General features: G+C 35.6%; 1 pseudogene; it reads left to right on the top strand.

Moving 5' to 3' along the window:
- The first annotated feature begins 5,171 nt into the window (after positions 1-5,171).
- Positions 5,172-5,722, top strand: LOC101591901 (annotated as a pseudogene).
- Positions 5,723-12,156: the final 6,434 nt, after the last annotated feature.

Genomic DNA, 12,156 nt, shown 5'->3' with positions numbered 1-12,156 from the left:
CTCTGAAACTTAAAGAAAACTCTTAGCCATGACGCATTGCAAAAATCAAAATATTAAATACCTCCAACATACAATGAAACAGGGTAAACATTTCCATTCCAAAAAAGAGAAATGCGAGAACAGAATAGAGTGCCACCAAAATATTATCAAAGTGCAACACAGCAAACATTAAATTCTGTAGCTCCATATCCAGTACCCAAGGTATGTTATGGTGAAATGTGAATCCAAAAAGGCATAGATAACCCCACCACTTAGGCATTGCCAGTTAGAGCCCTCATGGCATCTCTCTTAGAATGGTTGTGCTCAGTGGCTGTAGCTTTCCTTTACAGCAGTTCCATATTTCTGTCATCTCCAATTCCCTGGAGCACTTCACGGATTGTGACTTCACTATCACTGTTTTATTTATCACCTATATAGGGGTGCATTCCGTGACCTACTGACTCCATGACACAGCACACTTTTTTTTAATCATTGAAAGCTCTAAAATGTTTCCTGTAACTGTCCTAGGTCTTCCTTTGAAATGTGAGTGAAAACTTCCATGACACTACAAGACTTTCTTTTGTATGGTTAAAACCCCAGCACCATGTGGATGAAATCAAGGTCTGTTGTTGCCTCAAGTGCACACCTGACCTGCACAGACCATAGCAGCAGAGACATCTGAGTGTTTGGATAAAAGCAAGGATAATTTCCCTAGTTGGTTGTGAATGAGAAGTGTATTTTGGAGGTCTCTTCTCAAAGCGGAAATTCTTTTTTTTTTTTGGAACTCAGGATTGATCTCAGGCCCTTGCGCATGCCAGGGAAGTGCTTATTCTACTGAGGCATCTCCCTGGCCCCTCAAAGCATAAATTCTAAAGCATTGCCTTTATCCACCATTGAGCCTGAGTTAGTTGAAGTGAGGCCATTTTTTTTACAATATTCTCAAGTCCTTTTCTCATCATTGTGATGCAAAATGCTTAGATTCTTGTCACTGCTAATCTTTTTAGCAACCATACTCTCTCTGACCTCAAATTTGTAGACACTTCCTTCTGTCCATGCTACTTTACAATTTACAATTCTTCTTTCTCCAGATTATCACTGAAGATTTGGCTATAAGCAGGCAGAAGTATGTGTGTCACAGCCTGAACAAAGGCTTGCCTTGACATTTCCTTAGTCAGATCAATTACCCTATCCTATCTAACCTCAACCTTACACAAAGCATTAGGACATTGGTCAAATGTCACCAAAATTCTTTTCCACAGTGAAGCACACTTGGTCTCTTGCCCAATTTCTCTCTTTCCTTCCTTCCTTCCTTCCTTCCTTCCTTCCTTCCTTCCTTCCTTCCTTCCTCTCTCTCTCTCTCTCTCTCTCTCTCTCTCTCTCTCTCTCTCTCTTTCTTTTTTTTTCAGAACTTGGGATTGAACTCAGGCCCTTGTGCTTGCCAGGCAAGAACATATTCTACTGAGCTATCTCCCCAGGCCCTTTGCCAAATTTCTAATATTGTCTCTATTCCCATTTGAAGACTCACGAGCCTGGCCTTTATTTTCCACATTGCAATCAGCATCATAGTCTTCTGAGCTCTGACAATAATCAGCCATCAACGTCTACTGACAGCAATAAATGGCCTCTCTACCCTGATTCTCCAAACTTCTCCAAATTCTTCTTATGAAGAAGTTACAAAGGCTTCCAAACCATGTGGTCAAGTTCACCACAGCAGCAAACTTATAGCCAGCACCAATATTTCTCTATTACTCCCATCCCTAGGACTATATACATCTGCAATTTAAGAGATTTTTGGGGTATGTGCAAATATAAACCAAAACATGTTGTTTTGTGACTAGTGAATTTTGGGGTGAAATGTCCTGAATTTCCTCTACAATTCTGAATCAGTCTGGAAAGAGATGTTACCAATTATTCTCTGGAATTGATTTGACTGAGTATCAGTCCCATGTAATCAACTGTCTGATATTTCCCATATTCTCCCACAAATTGGTATTTTAAAAATGCATTTTAAAGGCTTCTTGCATGAACATATACAACTCAGAGCCTTCTTTCCAGGATCTAAATTTTTCACAGAATATAGCCTAGGGTAGTACCCATACCTCAGTGATGAGCACAAGTTCTAGGTTGATCCAATCATGGTATTTGTCACTTGAATATTAGGATTCCTCTAAGAATCAGCATCTGACCCAAGGAAGACAAACTGGAATTCTCTTTACTGTTATTTTTAATTTGTCAGTGTAAGAGAAGCTTCTTTTATCTTTAGATATAACTATAAGGATGTGGAGCTTGAATTACTATTTATCAAGTCCAGTGCAATATGAACTGAAAGAATAAAAGAAGAAGGTGAGGACAGAAGTCTTAATCCTGTCCATTTTATCATAGTGAGTAATTTTATCCATGCATTAGAAGTTTTTTTCTTAAGTTAATACAAATTGAACTTTTTCACAAAAAATTAAAAGGCTCTGATCAATGAATACTGTTATGTTCAAGGTTTATAAAATAAAGCAGTAAAATATTACTCCCTCATTATGGTCACTGGGAAAATTTTGGTTTCTTCATATAGTCAACATTAAGAGCAAAGGAAAGAACTATTGTGCTGTAGAAACTATTATAAAAAAAACAGAATTACCTTAATTGATTTCAGACATTAAAGAGCTGAAAGCATATTGTTGTAATATGAACAAATGAATATAAGCTGCAGGCAGATGAGATAATTAGGCCTGTTCTCTTATGCTTTGGTATTATGTTCGTATTCATTTGAGCAGTAGCTATTGCACAAGTTATTGTTTTTTGGAAAATGTATGTAGTGTTTTTTCAATCCTATTTGAAAAGCAAATTTCATCTCCAGCAACGGTTTTCCACCTACAAACTAATAATAGCAACATAGACCCTTAATACAATAACAATTTTGTTGTGATTCATACAAAAGAAATTTTGGTCTCTGGATCATCTGATATTTAATTTTTCCCTATAAATCTCACAGATATTTTCTCTGCCTAATATCTAAATCATGGACATAGCAGAAAAGGTACACTCAAAAGAAAGTTACATTGGATTGGAAGCAGGAAAACAACAAAGAAAGCTGTAAACATGCCTTGCTTAATTTGTAATTTTTGCTTTTTCTTTAAGTTTCCATCATATAGCTTTTTAGTTCCTTGGAACTTTGTCTCTGTAAACAGTTAACACCTCAGTAAACACTTGCTCAGTGAGTATCCACAATAAACCAGTATATATCAAGAAATTTTATGAGTCCTATATTACTTTTTAGCATCTCTCACAATGTTTTATTTTTCTCTAATGCATGTCTTTTTTGTGGAAAACCTTCTGTAGCTGTTAAATATTTATTACACCTTCACCTATAAATGTCAATTTGACTTGATATAAATATCTAGATGAAAATAACTTTTCTGTCACCACTTTAAAAAATCACTATTCCCTTGCTTCCTATATCCAGAATGCTTTCAAGTTAATCTGATTATTCTTCCTTTGAAGATCACCTGTACTCTTTGTGAAATTTTAGTACATTATAGCAGTATATGTTACCATGTGGGTTTTTAAAATTTTTTATTGGCATTTTACATGCCCTTTAAATCTAAACTATTTATTTCATCTTTAGTTAAGCAATTTTATTTTTTTAATCTTTCTTCATTTCTCCCTTTTCCTAGCCTCTCTTTTCCACTCCTCTTCCTTAGCCCTCTCCTCTATCCCTTCTCTTCCTCTTCCCCACTCTGCTTTTCTCTTCATTTTTCTTTTCCACAACTTGTACTTCAAGGTTTCAGTAAGTCTAGGTATTATTCTAAACCCTATGCTTTAAATTTTTAATTGCATGCCATCTCTATATTGTTCCTTGCCTTTTATCAAAAAAGACTATTCCTTTTGTTGTTTCATCTCAAAAATGTGTCTATTTTTCCTTTATTTCAAAAGTCATAGATTGCATGTCAGAATTATTCTATTGTTTTCGTGATTGCTCTAGTTTTATCTTGCTAATGTCATTATGAACTCACAATGTATTTACCTGTGATGTCTTTTTGAAAGCTTTTGAATTATATTCTTTTTTTCCTGGAATTCTGAATGTTTCCAGTATCTTAACATGGTGTGAGGAGGGGTTTCTAGTCTTTTAGTGTGACATTTTACTCTTGAAACTCATCAGTTTGTTGGGGGATCTTTTGTTCTTTGGTAATTTCCTGCAGTTTGTTTTTTTCTGTTCTGTTTCTGATATTTTAATTAGTCAGCTGTGGGGAACTAAAAATTATTTACAGATTTTCCTGATTTTAGTTTATTTACATCTTTTTGTCTTCTCTTTTATAAGCTTTTTTCTCAAATTTATGTTTTAGTTTCCTATTGAATGTTCAATTCTTTTTATCTTATTTTTGTTAGGAATAACTCGTATTATCTTTTTCCTACTTAAATGAAATTCTGTTTTCATGTCTCAGATCATTTATACTTTCCTAGGTATTAGATAATATTACATTTTCAAATTTCTTTGATTGTATACATTGCATATGTGTCCTGTAATTTTCTTTTTGCAAATTTGAGGCTTTAAAATGCCTAGTTATTACTGGGACTCTGAGACACTATAAATTTCTGGTTGTCCAAGGACCCAAATTATTGGATGTCAAATCCAGCTTTTATTGAGGGATCTACCACATAGCAGTATTAGGACCTTTGATCCTCTTGGGAAATCCTAATTATCTTTCACTATCTTGTGTGCTATATGAGTGGCTAGCTGTTCTTGTTTAGGGACACAAAGGAGGAAAGGAACCAAGAGTCCCCACAGAACATTGGTTGGACTTATTCTTAATGCCATCATTTTTAGTCCTGCTTATCAACCACAATTCATAGTCTTCATCTCAGCGCAGGACCTCTTTTGTTCAGTTTCTCAAAAAACTTACTCCTCCCATTCCTCCCAGCAGGTAAGCAAAAAAGGGAAGTGATAGTAAACTTGGCAATATGGTGAAGGAAATACAGAAAATGAATCAGTCACCTCTAGTTAATAATTTCATAATTTCCACATGTCAGTCTTGTCCATTAGCCCTACCTGCAACCTATATAGTAATTACAGTTGCAGAAATACTCCTGAAATATCACAGGAAACTATGACATCTCTTTCCTCATAGAGTAATTTTTTGGTCCCACTTACATCAAGTATCCCTCCTAGGTTACCGTAACAATGGCCCTGGAATCCAGCTGCAATGGCCTCCAATTTTAAAAAGGCAAACACGGTGTTAATTGCTCTGAGAAAAAGGATGAGTCATATGCCAGAGCTGACTGAAGAGCAGAAACAGGAAATCCAGGAAGGTTTTGATTTCTTTGATGCCCATGGGACTGGGACCATTGATGTAAAGGAACTAAACCTGGCAATGAGAGCCCTGGGCTTTGAGCTCGAGAAAGGAGAAATGAAGAAAATGATTAGCGAAATTGATAAGGAGGAGACAGGCGACGTGAACTTCACTGACTTTCTGACTGTGATGACTCAGAAATTGTCTAAGAAAGATACCAAGGAAGAAATCCTGAAAGCTTTCAAGCTCTTCAATGTTGATGAAAGTGGGACAATATCTGAAATGTGAAGTGCGTGGCTAAGGAGTTGGGTGAGAATGTGACCAATGAGAAGCTTCAGGAGATGATTGATGAAGCTGACTGAGATGGAGATGGCAAGGTCAATGAGTAGGAGTTCGTGCACATCATGAAAAAGACCAGACTCTACGGAGACCCATGTCCTGTGTCCTGCTGCAAGCAGAGGTGACTAGCGTAGTGCCTACTGTCCTGTGAAATCCGGCTCCCCATTTCCCTGTAGAACTTCAGCCATGGGCTTGCATCTAATTTGGACTTCTAGAAGTGTTTCTCAATATTAAAGTTCTTTGTAAAATTATCTGTCGATTGCCTTAATTCTTTTTTATTAATTTTATTGAGAAACAATTAGCAATGAGACAGATTCAAAAAAGGTTAGTAGGACAGTTACAATAATTAATACATTGTACATTGTTGTCTTCATAGTACTTATCCACAGTGCAAGATGCAGACATGATATCCTGTCCAAACACTATTAGTACAAATCCTTCTTCTTATTCAATTAAGAGCAAGTACCTGTATATCTATCCTAGCTATTTTGTATATACAGATACAAAATGGTCCTTTGTTTGTATCTTCTTTTTTGTCTGGTTTTGTTAGAGATGAGTATTACATTGCCATTTAAATATTGTAGGTGTGTGAAATCAGCTAAGTAATCCAATATAGTTCAGTAGTCTATAATAGTAGTGCACTATCTGTGGGACTGGCAATGTCAGAAGTTGTTGACTAAAGCCTTTTACAGCTCAGTATATTAATATGGCTTCACTTTTTATGCTTTGTTTTTATACTTTTCTGCTGGATGGCTAAGACCAAGATAAAGCAAGACCTATATAACAAGACATGTAACTTTTGTATTTGACAAGGTCAGTCAAATCCCCTCTGGATTTACCCTGAAACCCTGTACTGCACTTTGTAGATGCTTTGTCAGTGTCAGCCATGTAGATGAGTCATGGCCATTGCTTGACCAACTTGCTCTCTGTGAAAGACTGAGAGAATGTTTTCTTTCTAGGTGATTTACCTTTATTCCACACCCTGTCCCATTCTCTATTTTTTTCGTAGACAGGTCTGAATGAGTGTTATATGCTAGCCTTAAGCTTGCTATGTAACTCAGAACTTGTACATCTGTTGCTTCAACCTCTGAGTTATGGGGTTACAGGTATGCAGTGCTACTCCTGGCATGTCACCTAATCTTTACTGTGATCACAAAATTTAAAGTCCATACATTTTCTTCAGATAATACAATTCTAGAAACTTTGAATTTGTTAGATCCCTAAGTTTAGGCACTGCACATTTTTCCAGATCTATCTCCTTTTGCTGGTCATCTTTTTGTCACTGTGATAAAATATCTGAGTTAGTCATCTTATAAGGAAGACATTTGGCTTTTGCTCTTGATTTCAGAGGGTTTTTATATAACCACTTGGCCTCGATGGTTGGGAATTTGTGTTTAGGAAGTACAACATCATGGGGGCACCTTGGAGAGTCAGTTCAGGGCAGCAAAACTTAAAGACAGAGGTCTCAAAATCCTGCTAGCTTCTTCAAAGGAATGCCCACATGTAACTAGAAGACTTACAGCTAGACTGCACCTCTGCTCTTCCTCCTCCTCCTCCTCCTTCTCCTCCTCCTCTTCGTCTGTCTCCTTCTCCTCCTGCTTTTGTCTTTTTTGAGACAGGTTCTCAATATGCAGTTCAGGCTACCCTTAAGCTCACACTGTAGACCAGGCTGGTCTCAAACTCACAGTGATCCTCCTGCCTCAGCTTCTTCAGTGCTGGGATTACAGGTGTGCACCACCAGGCCCTGTTTAGACTCTACTGCTTAAAGGTTTTTTCACTTCTCAACAGCTCATGGACTGCTACACAGGCTTTCATATGTGGAATTTTAAGGGGCATATATCAAAACCATGGCACTTCTCAATTTTCTCACATGTGACCTCCTTTTCAAGCAAATATTTTCCTTTGTGGTTTCCCAGATATCCTTGCTTCTGATATACTTTAGCTGGGGTACCCTTGTATCCCTGAATGATTTCTTTTATCCTCATCCTTAAAAATAAAGGTTGCTACTTTACGAGCTGAGTGAATAAAAATAGAACAGAAAAAATAAAGTCAAGTCAAGTCAAGTTTCTTTAACTTAACTGGCCGTCTGAAGCTCAGGTTCAAACCGAAATTGAAATAAATTATCTTACACTTCAAAAGTGTCAATGAATTTCATGAATATAGAAACCATATCAACACATAGGGGTTATGCAGACAGATACAGGCCTTACACTGATGAGATTTAGTAGTACAAACTGGTAAAAATACAAATGAAACCAATAGTTTCATAAAACCAAGTTTGTGGTGCCACAAATGACAAAGAACAAAATCACAAACCAAAGAAAGAAGTTATGAGTTTTATTTAAAATAGCAAGAGGAAAACCTCCTGAGAGATTTCAATTGCAAATGGATTCTAAGGGGAAAGTAAAACTGGTTATTTTGTTTTTGTTCTTCCCGGTCTGGTTGAAATCTGGGCTCTGCAGTAGGGAGAAGCTATGAGTGATGTTAACTATTCACACCAGTGTACTCTGGATAAGAGAATTTTTCCTGGATAGAAGAGTCTTTATTTCTCTATTTTCATCCCAACTATCTTCTTAAATAGCTGTTTGATTAACTGGCTGTTTGAATTAGTATTTAATTGTGGGCTATTTTCCTCTATGGCACCTTCTAGTTAAACTTCTGTGACTACATTTTTATAATAACTAAACAAAACTTTGTCCTATCTGAAGAAGTGCCCCTAACTGCCACTAGATTAGAAGGGGCAATGATCACTCTAACAGCTCTTGGCTGAGAAGAGTCAGTGCAAGGCAAGTGGCAGTCAATAAGTAATCAAGGGAGTGCTCAACAGAGGTTGAGTTGGAGTTCAGCAGTTATAGACTGTTGTAGAGGGCCAATCAAGTGTATCTCAGTAAAACAGCCTGGCACATTTATCACTGGTTTCATCTGCATGATCAATTGGACTTTTACAGATTTTAGGTAAGAAGAAATAAATTTTGCTTAGAGACAAAGAACGTATGACCTCAAAATAATGACAAGAATGAGAAGACAAAGAGGCATAGTTAAAGGAATAAGGCAACTCCATATACTGACCTTTTTAAATAAAGGAAGAAACTTTATTTGAAGATGGGATGGAGTATAAAAGAGACCACAGAAAACTATCCTGGGCAAATATGGAGAATTTAAAAGTGAATTTTGCCTAGACACTGATTTTTAAGGATTGTATTTAAGATTATAACAAACTTCATTTTATTATTATTTTTTTATAGCAAACTTCATTTTAGATCTGTGTGTTTATGGAGGCTTATAGATGAGTCTGACTTTTCCATAGTTGTGTTTTTTCCCACCTGATCTGAATTACTTACTTAAAGACAAGTTATGGGGCCGGGGAGATGGCTCAGTGGAATAAGTGCTTCCCTGGCAAGCACAAGGGCCTGAGTTCAATTCCTGGTTTCACCAAATAAAGATAAGTTAGGCTTTTATGTTTTTGTTTTTGTTTTTTTATTGTGCAAGTCTTTCCAGTTTGGGTCATAGGAAGATCAAGAGCTCTGCAATTTCGAGGAACTATTTTAGCTATGGAACTTAAAGACTTGTTGAGCTCGTATAACTGCCAATGTAGCTTTTGAGGCTCATTGAAACAAGACTGAGAGGCTGGGGAGATGGCTCAGTAGAATAAGTGCTTCCCTGGCAAGTGAAAGGCCTGAGTTCAATCCCCAGTTCAAAGAAAAGAAAAAAGAAACAAGACTGGTAAGCTACACGTGCAACTGGAGGCTGTCAGTGGTGTCATTGCAGCTCTTGGAGTCATCTTTTTATATCTAGCCTATATTATTCTTTATTAAATATAATTTTTGATACTATAATTTCTGGGTGTTTAAGACCAAGTTAAAGGAAAACCCGTGCCGATTAAAATTAACCTCTTTTTATGTATATTAAGGTCAGTTAGGGCTCTTCAGGGGTTACATTTGGGACAGCATATAGAGTTTCATAGCTCTTCTAATCTTCTGTTTGACTAGTGTTCATTTATCCAGATGGCTCTCAGTCTTATCTGAACCTATAACTTCTTTTGGAAGCATGAGAGACATATTTTTCCTGTGACCCTCTATTGAGTACAGTGTATGTAAATTAGCTCTTGTCCTCTGGGGTCTAACAACTTCCCTTCCTGAAATGTTGTGTGACTAACCAGAGCTGTAGGATTTTTTTAAATGAGTCTCATCTTGTCTTGGGTCTTGGCTGATCTTGGAGGGCCAGGATGAAAATTTTGACTGTCCTCTTAGCCTAGTTCTCATGTACTTTTGGCTTTGGTCTGTAGACCTCAGTTTTTGAACATTCAAGAGGTCAGTTACACTAGTATTGGATGGGGGAAGTAGGTTTGGCTATTATAATGTTATCTAGATACTGATCCTTTTAAAATATAAGTTATAGAGAAATAACTCAACTTTATCTTTTATAGTATTATTAGAAGTTAAAGTTTTGTTCTTTCCATAGACCAGCAGAAATGCACAGATGTCCAAACAATCCTGCTTACTTACCTAGATAAACTACTTTCCCTCACTCCCTCTCTTGTCTTTAAAGTTTTGTAGAATGATAACAAACAATAGTTACAAAGTTTTATAAGGAAAATTTGAAATCAAGGGAACATAGAAAGAAAAAGAGAAAACAGAATTTTGACATGGCAATTATAATTACATTTTTGCAGTGGAATCTTTGGATTTTTCATTATCTCTGGAATAAATTTAAAATTTTATTTTGTCAATTAATAACTTGGTTAATTATACATTTAAATAACACAAGCCATATTTCAATTGGTTATGTTTTAATAAAGTGTCATTGAAATTGAATATGCTTGTTCTTAGATGTATTTTAATCTCTAGTCATTAGAGTAACTGTCTGGACCTCATAGTGTTGAGATGTTATTGTTAAAACACAATTACACAACAATCACACAAGCATAAGTGCAAAAGTCTACCACAATAAACAATTTTATTCCAGAGGTCCTCTGTACAATAAAATGTTTCCTAAGTTTTGTATCCTTGAAGGACTCTATACTTGGGAAGCACAAATGGAATTAATATACCATGAAGATAGCATTGACTAGAGTCACAGGGGTATGGGGATATTTACATATGTTTACTTCTTTCCTCCAAAAACCAAATTTAGTCTCCTTCACCAGGTTTGTGGGGCATAACTGCACTGACAAGAATTAAAGGATATATATATAGACTTTTATGAGTTTAGCAAAGTGTTATTGACCAAAATAGACTCATTATTAAAAGACAAAATGTCCCATTTGTACAGTAAAATAATGTGTAATCTGTAATATAGCAACTATTGTTAATTTTCTGTTCTTGTTTTGAAATTCTGTACCATTTAAATTATTTTATGTTGCTTTTTGTCTTTGCTCTTATTTGTTTTTTATCCTCTTTAAAATAAAAAGTCCATTAGATGTAGATAATGATCTATTTTTATGATTATATCTATGCAGTACATACAGTTGACAATCATGTTCAATCCTCTTTTACCTCTGTCTGATCTGTTTTTCTCTAAATCCCCTTTCCCCATTATTGTTCTTATTGATATTATTAATCCTGTCCTGTATTATGAAATATGATGTGTTTATTTTTAGAGGTGATTAAGTTCCTGTAAATGGCATATCTTTATTTTCTATATTGCTCCTTTCCGTACCCCTCTCCTCGCAATCACATTCTCCTGGACCCTTCCCTTTTGCAAGAGTTCTATCCCTTTGTCTCCTTCTACGCACCATTTATTATGCTCATTGTACTTTGTCTTACTCAAAAGAGGTAGCATACAACATTTTAGTTTCTGTATCTGACTTATTTCACTAAATGTTTTATTTTCCAAGTATGTTCATTTTCCTACAAACGTATCAAATTTGTCTTTCTTTATAGCTGGGTAGTATTCTATTATGTATCAAAAGCACATTTTATTTATTCTTAATCTGTTGTTGGGTATACAAGATGATTTTAGGAGTTAACTAATATGAATTGTGTGGCTCAAAACATTGTCATGTATGTATCACTATAGTATAATGTTTTAGCTCTTTGTGGAAGACACTCAGATGTGAGATATCTGGGTTGTACACAATTTCTAGTTTTAATTAACTGAGGAAACTCCAAACTCTTTGCCATGCTAGTACTCACTTGTATTGTACATGGTTCTTTTTTTGATGCACTCATACCAGCATTTGTTCTTTTTTGATTTCATCATGACTGCCATTTTTCCTGAAGTAAGATTAAATTATTGTTTTAATTACTGTTGTTTATTAATGCTTAATTTGGTTCCACCCCTGTTTTCAATTGTTTGTACTTTTCATGTTCTTAATTTCTTATGCATCTCTTTCTTTTTTCTTTGTTATATGCATATATATGGTAATATGAATAACTGGTGGGAAGACAATACTATGTACTACAAGCACTGTGAAATTCATACTACTTTATTAAGTGAAAATCTGCATCACTTGTAAAATTCTAATTTGTACTGTCTTAAAAAATAAAAAAAATACTGTTGTTTGTATTTTTCTAATGAACAAGAATGGTAAATCTTGGGGCTGGAGAGATGGCTCAGT

Source organism: Octodon degus, unplaced genomic scaffold (assembly GCF_000260255.1).
Source record: "Octodon degus isolate 3935 unplaced genomic scaffold, OctDeg1.0 scaffold00041, whole genome shotgun sequence".
Classification (NCBI taxonomy): domain Eukaryota; kingdom Metazoa; phylum Chordata; class Mammalia; order Rodentia; family Octodontidae; genus Octodon; species Octodon degus.
Note: the sequence above shows the minus strand (reverse complement) of the source record. Positions and strands in the feature narration are given on the sequence as shown.